The sequence below is a fragment of the Nematolebias whitei genome, chromosome 7 (assembly GCF_014905685.2).
Source record: "Nematolebias whitei isolate Nwh7 chromosome 7, NemWhi1, whole genome shotgun sequence".
In the NCBI taxonomy this organism is placed as follows: Eukaryota; Metazoa; Chordata; class Actinopteri; order Cyprinodontiformes; family Rivulidae; genus Nematolebias; species Nematolebias whitei.
Genome location: NC_056504.1, coordinates 836,729 through 850,636, shown reverse-complemented (window position 1 = coordinate 850,636; position 13,908 = coordinate 836,729). Strand labels below are relative to the sequence as shown.

The window sequence follows — 13,908 nt, the reverse complement described above, 5'->3', positions numbered from 1 at the left end:
CGAAGCCTCTTGGATGAGGGGCGAAACGTTTCTTTTTAACAAAAAAAACGAAGTCCAGATGACATGATTCAACCTTTTTTGTTGTTATATACTTGGATGACTGAGAAAACAAACTTTGTGTTTTTGAAACCATTAGTGAAAAGGCCAGACTTCAGGGGTATCTGAGGCAGGCTTGAAACACAAGAGTCAGGGTGGCTTCTGGGTAATACCAGATGGCTAGGCCTCAGACTGACGAAGCCTCTTGGATGAGGGGCGAAACGTTTCTTTTTAACAAAAAAAACGAAGTGCAGATGACATGATTCAACCTTTTTTGTTGTTATATACCTGGATGACTGAGAAAACAAACTTTGTGTTTAACATCAAACATTTACATTAATTTGGCAAAATTGAAAATAACAACAGCTTAATTAATTAGCTTTACAGTCAGGAAAACCATACGGCCATGGTTTTCCGTTGCTTCACAACAGACATTTCTGAAAATATCTGGAATGATTTCTAGCAAAATAGAAGAGTTTAAAGATGGAAATGAAGTTTAAATGGAGAGGAAAAGATGGATGAGGGAAATGTGTCAGTATCAGAACGGCACGCTCCGTTGAGATCCCAGCTTCCTCCTCGGTACACTTAGGTGGTGTAAATCAACTCTTTACCTGTAGCAGGTGTCTCCACTGGTACGGAGTTCCATTTAACGCACCCTTTCAGCGTCTCCGTAGGAACAGCTGTGAATCGTCCGAAGTAGTGCCGGTATTCCGTCCGACACAGGTTCACCTCTCGGTGGACTCACAAGAGGAGTAAGTCCGTCAGAGGCTCCACTCAGATGTGGAAGATTTCATAATTCCCACAAGACTCGGAAGAACTCCGGATCATGTCTGGAACTCCTGTTCTCTCCAGCACTTCTTCCGTTCGGTTTGCTCTCCGAACCGACCTCGACTGTGCTCGACTGCTCTCGACTGAACGAACTAGGAAGTGCCGACATTTAAAGAGTTCTATTTCCGGTTCATTTGGGAAGTCCCTGATTGGTCAATCGACCAGACAGGGGTGTGTTTTAGTGATGTAAGAGGTTATTAAAAGTCAGAAAAACAGAAAGAATGTTTTGGAACAGACTGAAAATGTTTTAGAGACAGACGAGAGAAATGTTTAGATGAGTTGGGGGAAAACAGGTGCCAGCTTCTCTATTTACGTCTGAGAGGATATAAAAACATGACAGTTCGTTCCAACAACTTGTCTTCGACCTTTGACCGACATCACAACTTGCTCATTTCAGACAGAAGATCAGAAAATGCATGAATTACTCCGCAACACATTCCAATTTGATTTCCACTTTGAATGAGGATTAAAAAATCACTAATACTGTTTCACAGTTGAATTAAAATGAGTAGTTCACTTCAACATTTAAAAATGGTTTGAACTAAACACACTTTGATTATCAAGAAATTTGTAAAATAGTAATGATAATAAAAAAGAGTGTTCTTTCAATTGATCAGTGCAGGACAAGAGAAAGTCTCTGGATGAACTTAATCTTGTGTTTCTGGACTCAAATCAATGAAATACAGTTCTTGTCCCAGGAAGGTCCTCAAGGCCAGGACTTGACCTGAGGCTTAGTTCACTACATTTGTAACCCTCCTCCAAACAAGATTGAGACCAACAACATGTCTAAACACAGAAGAGAAATATGTAGCATAATAATATATCCTGATGCATGCTCAATAATCCAGGTAGAAAAATCTAAAAAAGTTCAATCTGGTCCTCTGGACATTCAAAAAAAAAAAAAACTAAGCAAATCAACAAAAAAAAATGTAGAAACGTTTCGTCTCTCATCCGAGAGACTTCCTCAGTCTGAGGAGCTGTATTCAGCTCAGTCTCTTAAATAGAACCTTCTTAGAGTGGATCAACCAGTTTGCTGCTGACAACCAGAACCAGCTGATCACATGCTCAAGAAGGACCATCAGCCTAACAATGGATCATTAGCACCTGATGGCTGTTTACTACTCACAGAGGGCTGAGTGATACTAGCAATCACAGCATTGTAAGAGGGGGACAGTTGAACCCGGAGGCCTCCACCCCTGTTTAATGATGGACGATTTCTTTTCACAAAGATGGCCTCCTTTACTCCTCTCTCAAACCATCGTTCCTCTCTGTCCAGGATGTGAACATCTTCATCCCTGAAAGATTGGTTGTCAGCAGCAAAACTGGTTGATCCACTCTGAGACGGTGCTATTTAAGAGACTGAGCTGAATACAGCTCCTCAGACTGAGGAAGTCTCTCGGATGAGAGACGAAACGTTTCTACATTTTTTTTGTTGATTTGCTTTGTTTTGTTTTTTTTTGAATGTCCAGAGGACCAGATTGAACTTTTTTACATAATAATATACTTATAGACTTTCCCAAAGGTTACTAAAAGTTAGATGAATGAAAGATAACTAATGATCAATCATATCTTAAGTATCCAAGTGATATAAGTAAGCCTTAAATCTAAACAAAAGTAGAGAAATATATATTCATATAAACAAAACAGATGATGGCCAGGAGCTCATTAAGAACACTCATTGAGAACGAATAGAGCTCACCCAGAGATCAAAGTCTGAACATATTGCTTGGCATCCTCAGATGTGGTGAACTCCTTCACAACACCCTTGTAGGTAATCCTCAGCCGCACCGGGTAGAAAAGTCTGTACTTGACCCCATCAACATCACAAAGTAGCCGCTTGACCTCGTTGAAGGCTGCCCGAGCCCGGGCAACCTTATCAGTATGATCCGGAAAGACCAATATGGTCCCGGCTCCAATTTTAATCCGCTGGCGCTCTCTTGCACGACGTAAAATATCCAGACAGTCGCTATAGTAATGAAACCTGCACACAATTACTCGCAATCGGTGTCTAGGTTTGGGTTTGGGCTGAAAAGAACGATGAGACCGGTCCATCAGCGGTTCAGAATCAGAATCAGAATGCCTTTATTGTCATTATACGCAAGTACAATGAAATTAAGAGCCACTCCTTTTTTCAGTGCAAAAACACACCTTAAGAAAAACACACACTGAAAATATAAAAAATGTAATGCAAAATAGATATAATAGCACTAAGAAAGTAAAAAATACAAGTATTTCACAATTATATTGTACATTATGGATATTAGTGAGGTAGTTAAGGTGACTGAGAGTATGAAATGTCAGTAGTATTGCACAATAGAAGTCCAGGGGTTTGGGAGGTTAGATTTTTAAATCAGTGCATGTGTGAGTTCAGTGTGGTGATGGCTTTCGGGAAAAAACTGTTCTTGAATCTGTTTGTTCGTGTTCTGATGCCCCTGTAGTGCTTCCCTGAAGGTAGCAAGTCAAACAGTTCAACACCGGGTGTGAACAGTCCTTGATTATGCTTTCTGCTCTGTCGAGGCAGCGTGATGTGTAAATATCCATCAGGGAGGGGAGAGGGCAGCCAGTTATCTTTTGTGCTCTCTTGACTACTCTCTGAAGCCTCTCCCTGTCAGCCAGGGTGCAGCTGCCGTACCATACTGAGATACAGTATGTCAACAGGCTCTCGATGGACAAGCGGTAGAAGGTCAGCAGCAATTTGGTGTTCAGGTTGTGCTTCTTAAGTACTCTTAAGAAGTGTAGTCTCTGCTGAGCCTTCTTGATGATTCTTGATAGCCTTCCTTCTCCAGTCCGAGCACCTCCTTCAACAGCGCGGCCACAGCAGAAGGAGAGCTGGAGCCAGCGCCCTCCTCCACACGACAATCCTGATATTGTTGTGGCGCGATCTTGATCCTAGGTCCTCACACTTATCTTCCAACATGGTAACTTTAGCAGCAAGCCGCTCGAGAGTTGTTTCCATACCGAAGATGTCATTAGTACAACCCATGAGCGCCTCCACCACATCCCCCACCATAGCCGTTAGCTTAACTAGCTTAGCATTGGTAGTGGCATAGTCGCTCGCTAGCTGCATTTTCACAGCTTGCAGTTCAGATTCAACGGATGACAATGCATCTCCTAGAACCTCTTGCAGCTCCTTCTTAATAATTCCAGCGATATCTTCTTTCAGGGAAGACAGTAGCTCTAGTTCCAGGAAGATGGCACCGCTGTGCATGGCCTGCCCTCCACCTCTGTCTGCAGTGATTGTGTTTTTTCTGTTTTTGTCATTTTTCACCTACAACATCGACTCACTGCTGGTTTATGAACGTCATCAACTCCTAAATCTCCGACTATCTGCCACCAGTCTCACTTTGTTTGATCACAATGATCGTAACTCTGGACCCCCTCTTGGACTCCCACCTCTGCTTGAAGACTTTCCTGTTTACCTCCACCGTGGTATCCTGCCCGCTCGAAGACATCGCTCCAAGCGCCGTGGAAAATGGGCCGGCCGTCTTGTGAGGATCAAAGCCTGGCGGGCTGCTGCTGCGTCTTCCTCTTCAACCGAGGACCACATCTTAAATCACCTGTCCTGGCGCTGCGCTGATCCACCTGAGTCCCTCCCGGTCCCACGGGTTGGGTTGCGCTTCCACAGCAGACCTGTTCGCTGCAGCTGGGCTTCCGGTCGTTGGAGTCGTGGGCCGAACTCCACAAATCTGAGACCGCTGGTCTTAACTTCATGGACAACTTCTCCTGCTGTGATTCCTACAAGGATTGCCCTGATAAATGCCAGATCTCTGGCTAATAAAACGTTCATCTTGAAGGACTTTTTCTCCTCCACCTGTCTGGACTTCTTCTGCATGACTGAGACATGGCTCTCCTGTGGTGAGTTCATGGCCCTGTCGGAAATTTTACCACCGGACTGTTCTTATTTTAATGCTCTGAAAACATCAGGCAAAGATGGTAGATTATTAACTATTTTCAAAAAACGATTGAACTGCAAACTGGTACAGATACCAGCTAATTTTTTGAGCTTCGAACTGCTGTGTTTTGAGGTGGGCCGTTCAAATCCATTTTTTTCTGCTGTGTTATACAGACCACCCAAATATAATAAGGACTTCATGGCTGAACTCTCTGACTTTTTAACTTGGATTCTGCTCAGATACGATCGGGTTTTGATTCTGGGAAATTTCAATATACAGTACATGTCTGTTGCCCTGAAAAGCCGCTGACTCAGGACTTTCTAGATCTGATCCAGTCTCTGAACTTTGTACAGAATGTTGCAGGACCAACTCACCAGCATGGTCACACATTGGATTTAGTATTAACATTTGGTTTATCTGTTTCTGAGTTAGAAATTGGGAGTGCAGTTTTCTCTGACCACAAACCCATTTCTTTCAACACTTCTTTTGTCAAGGAGTCCAAACCCCCTCCAGCCAGGCCTTGTTGAATATTTAACCCTTCCACTGCTGCGCTCTTCTGCTTTTACTAAAAACTCTCTCTCAGTCTATGAATCCTCTTCCATGAACACCCATGAGCTAGTCACTGTACATCAAGAGACCTGTGTTAAGGTTCTTGACCTAGTTGCACCATTAAAAATTAGGCATCCAAAGCGCACTCCACACCCTTAGATGAATGAGATCACTCGCGCAGCCAAACGTCAATGCAGGAAAGCCGAACGTAAATGGAAGAAGGACAAACTTCACGTTTCTTTTATCATGCTAAAATCATGTTACAAAGAGTACCGGGCCACTGTTAAATCAGAAAAAATATATATATATTTCTCTCAAATCATCGCCTCAAACAGCCACAATCCCAGCGTTCTTTTCAATACCAATAACGCCATTTTAACCGTGCCTCAGTCTGCCAACTGGGAGGTCTCTGCAGTTACATGTGAGGACTTTGCCAGTTTCTTTGTTAAAATGTTGAGTCGATCGGGTCACTGATTCCTCACACCACAGCTGACCCCTCTGTCTTTGTCCCCTCCACATCAGTCTTTAACCAGTTTGAACCCATTTCCCTGTCATTTCTAAATGACGTATTTGGTTATAAGACACCCTCAGGTTCCCCTGCTGACCCCATCCCTGCATCGTTTTTTAAACAAGTCCTACCCTCAATTGGACCCTCTGTTCTTGACATTATAAACAGCAGTATGGCTACAGGTGTAGTTCCTGATGCTTTTAAACATGCAGTGGTAACTCCTTTATTAAAAAAAACTGGACTTGACTCTTCAACCTGCTCAAACTTCAGACCCATCTCCAAACTTCCCTTTCTTTCTAAGATCCTGGAGAAAATAGTTTTCACTCAATTAAACGAGTTCTTGAGTGGAAATCCTATTCTTGAGATCTTTCAATCTGGCTTTAAGAAACTATACAGTACCGAAACAGCCTTAGTTAGGGTCTGCAACAACATTCTTCTGGCAAATGACTCTGGTCAGTCTGTAGTCCTGGTAATCCTTGACCTTACCGCTGCATTTGATACTGTGGACCACAGTATCCTTTTATCCCGGCTAGAACACTGGGTTGGGATTACTGGTGCAGCGTTAGAATGGTTCCATTCAACATCATTGAAGTCTGCCTCTAGGCCTGCAGAAAGAAAAAAAAGAAAAGAAAAAAAAAAACCCGACAAAACCAAGAAACCACAACAACAAACAACTTATATAATGATAGTTATAACATCATTAGAAAGTATTTTATACAATACATGGTAATACAATATATATTTGATGGCCACCACAACCCAACTGAGTGTGTATCTGATAAATACTTGAATCTAAACACCTGTGTGAGCATGATGTCACTATAAGGTTTCTCCATAAAAATGTTCAATAGTGGATGTGGGGACCCATAAACCCGTCCCCACAGGACACAAAGGTAACACAGGGAAGACCGGAACCACAGACACACAGCGGCCCCCAAGCCCGGAACTCCAGTAGTCCCCCAACAGGGACATCCGCACCCCCCAGGAAGAGAAGCAAAGGGAAGCCCTGGGCGATCCCCAGCAACCACAATGCAGAAACCCCCAGGAGGCCGTAGCGACGAGTCAACAAGCCCCGCCGGCAACCCGCCCCTCCAGAGTGGATCCAGCCATGGACACCAAGCCCCAAGTCCCGAGGTCATACCACCCCCCAACAGAGGCCTGACAGAGCCAGGGCACCCAGGCCCCCGCAGGCCCCCGCAGGCACCCACCAGGGCGGGCCCACACACACCCCACCACCCAGCCCCAGCTGCTGAGAGCCGCCAGTACACCGGCGGCAGGGAGGCCCACCACCGGAGGGGAGCACGACCTACCAAATGGGGGGCCAAAACTGGTCCAAGAGAGGGGGGGCACCCAAAACCCAACCTGAGACAAACAGGCACACAGAGACAGCCCGACAGAGCCTCTGTTGGGCCGTCCATGCGCCCCACCTGCCCAACAGTGACCACAAGCCAGCCCCAGGCCGAGGGCCAGAGCAGCAGCTGAGGAAGGCCGGCCCAGTGCACCAATGCATCCCTAAAGCCCCACACCACAGGCCCGGAGAAGCCCCTGCATGCCACCCATGCACCCCCCCCACACACACACACACACACACACGCAGCACCCTGCACCGTGAATGTCACATCAGACCGACCAGCCAGCACTCCGTCGAAGTGAAGCCACTCCCCCGACCGCCGCCACGCACTACCAATGACCACACACACACAACCACAGCTGACCTCCCACCAGAACCTGGCAGCCACCCCAACCAAAGGGCTGGCCATCAGAACCAGGAACCCTGATCAAAGGATCCAAACAATCCAGGGAGAACCGGAGCATGAGCCCCACCCCCAATCGCCCCAAAGGCCCAATACCCACCCACAGCCCAGACCCCAACCAGGCAGCCTACCCTCCCCCCCAGCCCCTGACCCCAAATGTCAGACGGAGAATGAGAGTTTAAGAAAAGCTGGAAGACCCAATGTTGATTTGTGTTCTCTTTATCCCTTTCTCTCTCCTCTATTCCTATCTCCTTCTTTACATTTTAACTCTTCTCTCACTTTTCTGCTTTGTTATCATCTTTGTTTTCCGTCCCCGTGTCCATTACATCTGAAACAAACCCAAAGCATATTCTAATAAAATTTAATTTATATATCAAGTGGAGCATTAAGGCCAACCATAATGCTCTGCTTGTGAAAGTAAATCGTTTGGGCATCACTTTGACACTTGGACAATAATTCTAAGTGTCATAATGCAGAACAGGACAAGGGCAAAAAAAAAAAAAGAATGGTTCCATTCATACCTGAGCAACAGGAGTTTCTGTGTTAATTTTGCTAACACTATCTACGGATCTATCCTGAGGAAACATGGTCTTTCCTTTCATTGTTATGCTGATGACTCTCAGATTTCAATCAATCAATCAACCTTTATTTATACAGGTAAATCCCATTGAGCCTCGAGGACTCATTTACAAGAGAGACCTGATTTCAACAAAGAAAGATGACAACAATGGACAACAGCAACAACAATAAACAGTTATAAAAAAGCATACTACAGTTTTATTTTTTATTTTTATTTTTTTTTAACAAATAGGATGGCTAAAAGGAAAAGGCAACAAAACAAAAAACAGCTAGATTCCAAGACAAATGTATAAAACTAAAAACAGGAACATGTCAGCATTGGACCCTGCCAGGTGTCCAACAGATTCTTAAAGACACTTAGAGAGGTCAAGGTCGAGAGCTTCAAATCTTTTTGTAAGATGTTCCAGGAAACAGGAGCGGAATAGGAGAAGGCCCTTTTGCCTAGTTCAGTCCTCATTGAGGGAACACTGCAGGTAATAATGTCCTGAGAGCGCACTCCGTAGCTGCACTCACGCAGAGACATGTAGGAGGAGATGTATGAAGGCAACAGACCAAGAAGCGATTTAAAGATGAAAATATACCAGTGAGAGAGTCTGCGTGAAGTTAATGGTGACCAGTTAACCAGTGAATACAGGGTGCAGTGGTGGGTATGATAATCACAGCCAGTTATGAATCTTAGTGCACCATGATAGACAGCATCCAACATCTGCAGCATCCAACATCTGCAGCATCCAACATCTGCAGGGTTCTTGTAGGAGCGTTCATGTAAATAATATCACCATAATCAATTGAGGGAAGGAAAGTCACAGATACAAGGCGTTTTCTAGCATTCAGGGTTAGACAGGATCTGTTTCTGAAAAAGAAACCCAGTTTAGCTTTCAGTTTCTTTATCAAGTTTTCCACATGGAGCTTAAAAGAGAGATGTGAGTCGACCAAGATACCCAAATATTTATAGGAATCAACAATCTCAATGGGGACACCATTTGAGGATGAAATCGGAGGAAGAACTGCTGGGACCAACTTCCTATTTGAAAAAAGCATCCCTTTGGTTTTGTCGGCATTTAGGACAAGTTTGAGGCGAAACAAATCAGTCTGGATGATGTTGAATGCAGATTTCAAAAGCTGGAAAGCCTTAGCAACAGTTTTAGCTCGACAATAAACAACTGTCGTCAGCATAGAAATGTATGGATGCATTAGGGATGTTTTTACCTATATTATGTATGTAGATTGTAAAGAGGGTGGGTCCTAAGACTGAGCCTTGTGGTACACCATTGTTGACTGTTAAATAACTGGAGAAAGTACCATTATGTTGAACACATTGCCTCCTGTCTGAAAGATAGAGAACCAACCAATGGTGTGATCTGAGAAACCAGTTTCTGGGAGTTTATGACACAAGATGTTCTGATCCACAGTGTCAGAATCTTTAGACAGGTCTAAGAAAAGTGCAGCACAATAATCCTTAGCATCCAGTGCTTCAACAACATCATTAAGAACCTTCAGTGAAGCAGTGGTTGTGCTGTGTTGTTTCCTGAAACCAGATTGATGTGGAGGTAAGATGTTAAATGAGTCCAGGTAATTTTTGACTTGAGAGTTTATCAGTTTTTCTAGAACATTGGCTAAAATGCAGAGTTTAGAGATTGGTCGATAGTTGTTCAGTGAGGTGGGGTCACCTCCCTTCAACAAAGGAAGAACAAAGGCTGTTTTCCAAGTGTCTGGGATGGAGTTTTGTCTTATGGAGAGATTGAAGATGTGGGTCACAGGGACTGTGATGATATGAGATTTATCTGCCGTTAACACCTAACAGTTCCTCTTCCATTCACCCTTTGTTAAAATGTTTTGATGACATCAAGACTTGGATGGCTGTGAACTTTTTGAGTTTTAATGATCAGAAGACTGAGGTCATTGTGTTTAACCCTAGCTCTGCCACTGTCACTGATCCTGCAAACCTGGACTCCCTTCAGCCATATCTAAAACAGTCTGTTACCAATCTCGGGATAGTTTCAGACTCTGACTTTAAGTTTAAGAAGCAGATAAATTCTGTTCTTCAAAAAAGCTTCTTTCAGCTAAGGCAGATGGCTAAGCTCAAGTCCGTCCTGTCCAGATCCGACCTTGAAAAATTAGTCCATGCATTTATTACAACCCGGCTGGCCTACTGTAACTCGCTTTATGCTGGGGTTAGTCAGGTCTCTCTCTCATGTCTCCAGCTTGTCCAAAATGCTGCAGCTCGGCTACTAACAGGAACTCGCAGGTTTGAGCACATTACTCCAGTTCTGTCCTCTCTTCACTGGCTTCCTGTTAGTGTCAGAGTTGATTTTAAGGTTCTTCTGCTGACATTTAAGTGTGTTAATGGCCTTGCACCCTCATACCTCTCCGACCTCCTTCATCCTTATGCTCCTTCTCAGGCCTTGAGATCATCAGACCAGCTGTTTTTGGCCGTACCAAAAACCAGCTGAAGCTCAGAGGAGATCGGGCATTTTCAGTCATGGGCCCTAAACTCTGGAACAATCTGCCCATCAACATTCGACAGGCCACCTCAGTCTCTATTTTTAAATCTCTCCTCAAAACACATCTGTACTCACTGACACATCTGTACTCATTGGCATTTAACACAGTGTGATCTCATTTGGTATTTCATTGTTGATGATTGTGTTCATCCATTTTGCTTTTACTCCCTGACATTTAACGCAGGGTGATTTGATTTAGTATTTAATTGTTTCTCATTATATTTAATGTTTTTATGCTTTTATTCATGTTGCTGTAATATGTTGTTATTAATATTTGATGCTGTGATCTTTTTTGGTAAGCACTTTGATAACAGTTATTCTTTTAAATGTGCTATATAAATAAATGTGACTTGACTTGACTAGTTTTAAGGGATCAGTGTCCGGATTCACCTGTGTTGGGACAGGCTCGTCACCCAGCCCCAGCGGCCCAGAAGTTGAGGCCTGCTAGCACGGCTTTATCTACGTCTGAATAGTACGAGATTTTCCTCTTCCTGACATTTCAACGTGATACAAAAGGATGTAATTAGACCAAAAAAATGCAAAAATGTAGAGAGGAAACACTTGGTTTATTAAAAAAAAAAGCACAGTAAAATAAGAATTTTGACCAAACTCGGCAGGAGCTACAAAAACCCACGTTTTACTCCATTGACCGCTAAACCACGCCCCCTCTCAACTGCCTTTTAAACAATAAATAATTCATCCATCCATCCATCCATCCATCCATTATCTTTACCCGCTTATTCCATTTTGGGTCACGGGGGTCGCTGGTGCCCATGTCCAGCAATCACTGTGCGAGGGGCGGTGTACACCCTGGACAGGTCTCCAGTCCATCACAGGGACACATAGAGACAAACGAGACAAACAACTGTTCACTCTCTCACTCACACCTAGGGACAATTTAGAGTTACCAATCAGCTTAACATGCATGTTTTTGGTCTGTGGGAGGAAACCGGAGTACCCAGAGAAAACCCGGGTTTGAACCAAGGACCTGCTCGCTGAGAGGCAGCAGCTCTACCAGTTGCGCCACCGTGCTGCCAATAAATAATTCAATTCAGTTTATTTATATAGCACCAAATCACAACAAAGTTGTCAGGGCACTTTACAGGAACATTCACATACATAGAAAAGCCAATTAGTAAAGTTCTCTATCTAAAGAAGCCAGCAGACAAGTTGAATCTTCACTTCACCGCAGTCTCCCATATTGAGCAAGCACTATGGCAACAGTGGAAAGGAAAAACTCCCTTTTAAAAAGGAAGAACCATCTAGCAGAACCAGGCTCAGGACAAGCGGCCATCTGCTTTGACCGGCTGATCAACCTACACTTCTAACCCAGTTGTGATTTGGGCGGTTAAGATTTGGAATCAGTTCTGGGCGACATTTAACTCGAGTTACTGTTTTTCGCCCCTGTGTTCAATAATCATGTGTTTACTTCCTCAGTAGCTGATACAGCTTTTGACACCTGGGTCTTGAGGGGAGTGCATTCACTGTGTGATCTCTATGTTTATGGTATATTTGCCTCTTTTGAACAGCTGATACAGAAGTTTAATATTCACAAGTCACAGTTTTTCAGATATCTGCAGCTGAGACATTTTGTGAGCTCTAACTCTGTTTTCCGTTGTTACCCCTCTAAACGTTTTGTTGCTAAGATTTTGGAATGCAGGTCTGATACTAAGGGGGCCCTCAACAAGATAACTGATCAGTTCATACTATGGGTCCAGTTTGAACTCCCTTAAACCAAAATGGAAAACAGACTAGGAGGAATCCATATCAGACTCAATCTGGCAAAAGATCTTTAAGAACATTTACGCATCCTCAATCTGTCTGAGACATGCCGTAATTTAATTCAAGGTAGTGCATTGGCTGCACTGGGCCAAAGACACACTGTCAAAGCCAACCTGGACCCCAAATGCAATCATTGTAAACAAACTCCATCTACACTCCTGCATACATTCTGGACCTCTCCCAAACTTCAGACTTTTTGGCAATCTATATTTGACACCTTCTCTGGGACATGTGGCAAAACTGTACACCCATCACCACTCATCTCACTGTTAGGAATGATACCTGTGGAGATGTCCTTAAGCAAATACAAGAAGGATGGGATTTCCTTTGTCTCTCTTCTGCCCGGGAGGCTAATTTTGTGCAATTGGAAGGACCCACACCCCTCAGCCTATATACAATGGATAAGAGAGGTTGTGTATCATATCCATCTGGAAAAAGTCAAATCCATCCTTTAGGGAAGATTTTGCAGGAAGATTCTCGGACACCTGGCATCCTTTTATTTCATTTGTTGAGAGCTTCTCAATGCCTGTATATGTGTGACTGGTCCGGTGTGAGAGGGATGGGGTGTGAGGGGATTTTATTCAGTGTTCTTTACTTTTGTTCTGTTTTCTTTGTGTATGTTTGTGTTCTACAAAAGCAAAAGAATAATAAAAAAAACGACTTTGTTAAAAAAAACTGTGCAGAATGAACGGAGGCTGTTAGTACTGTGACTGCAGTCAAACTGTTAGAATAATACGTTCATGTTCTTCTCTTCTAGCATTAGCAGCAGTAACTCGGTCCCAGAATGACTGCTCTAAGGGAGCATGTTACCCCCCCAGCAGAGACCTCCTACTGGGCAGATCGGACCTGTTTCGAGCATCCTCCACCTGCGGCCTCGCCGGCTCAGAGGTCTACTGCAGCCCATACCAACAGGTACCATTTTAGTTCTAGGAACAAACATGTTTCGCACACATTTGTTTATAATAAGGAAACTGTTTCAAATAATAACGGCCGAAAGATTAGTTTGTTTTTAATAAAGGTGTAGCATTCCTTGAAAAAAAAACCAAATCCTTGACAAAATGCATATCACAAAACTAAAATAAATGTCATCTCAATATGGCTAAACATGGCTGAATCTTTTTTGTTCAATATTTGTAAATCTGACAGAAGTATAGCTATTTTTACGTTTGCTAATGCTGATTAACTTTGGCAGCCATTCTGAATTGATGCCCTCAAAAGTTAGTTAGTTGCAGATGTACATCCAAAATTTCCTTTCAAAACATTATTAAAATTTCTTCAGTGCTTCATGAGATAATTTGCAAACAGAGTAACAGGGTTGAGCCCAACAGTTAATGAAATTACATTTTGTACTTGAACTCAAGCAATAATCTTGCACATTGAGCAACACAGACATTCTGCATTGGAGATGATTCTAGGCTACTACCACATTCAATTATAAATTAATATTTGTAAAACAGACTTTATTATAGCTTTTT

The 13,908-nt window shown here is 43.4% G+C and overlaps 1 long non-coding RNA gene across 1 annotated transcript in view; it reads left to right on the top strand.

The window, feature by feature from the left end:
• Positions 1 to 13,337, top strand: part of LOC119411630 — a 23,475-nt gene extending 10,138 nt beyond the window's left edge. The window contains exon 3 of the long non-coding RNA XR_005186897.1: positions 13,191 to 13,337. This is a non-coding gene — a long non-coding RNA (uncharacterized LOC119411630). The remainder of the gene's footprint in view (positions 1 to 13,190) is intronic.
• The last annotated feature ends 571 nt before the right edge of the window (positions 13,338 to 13,908 follow it).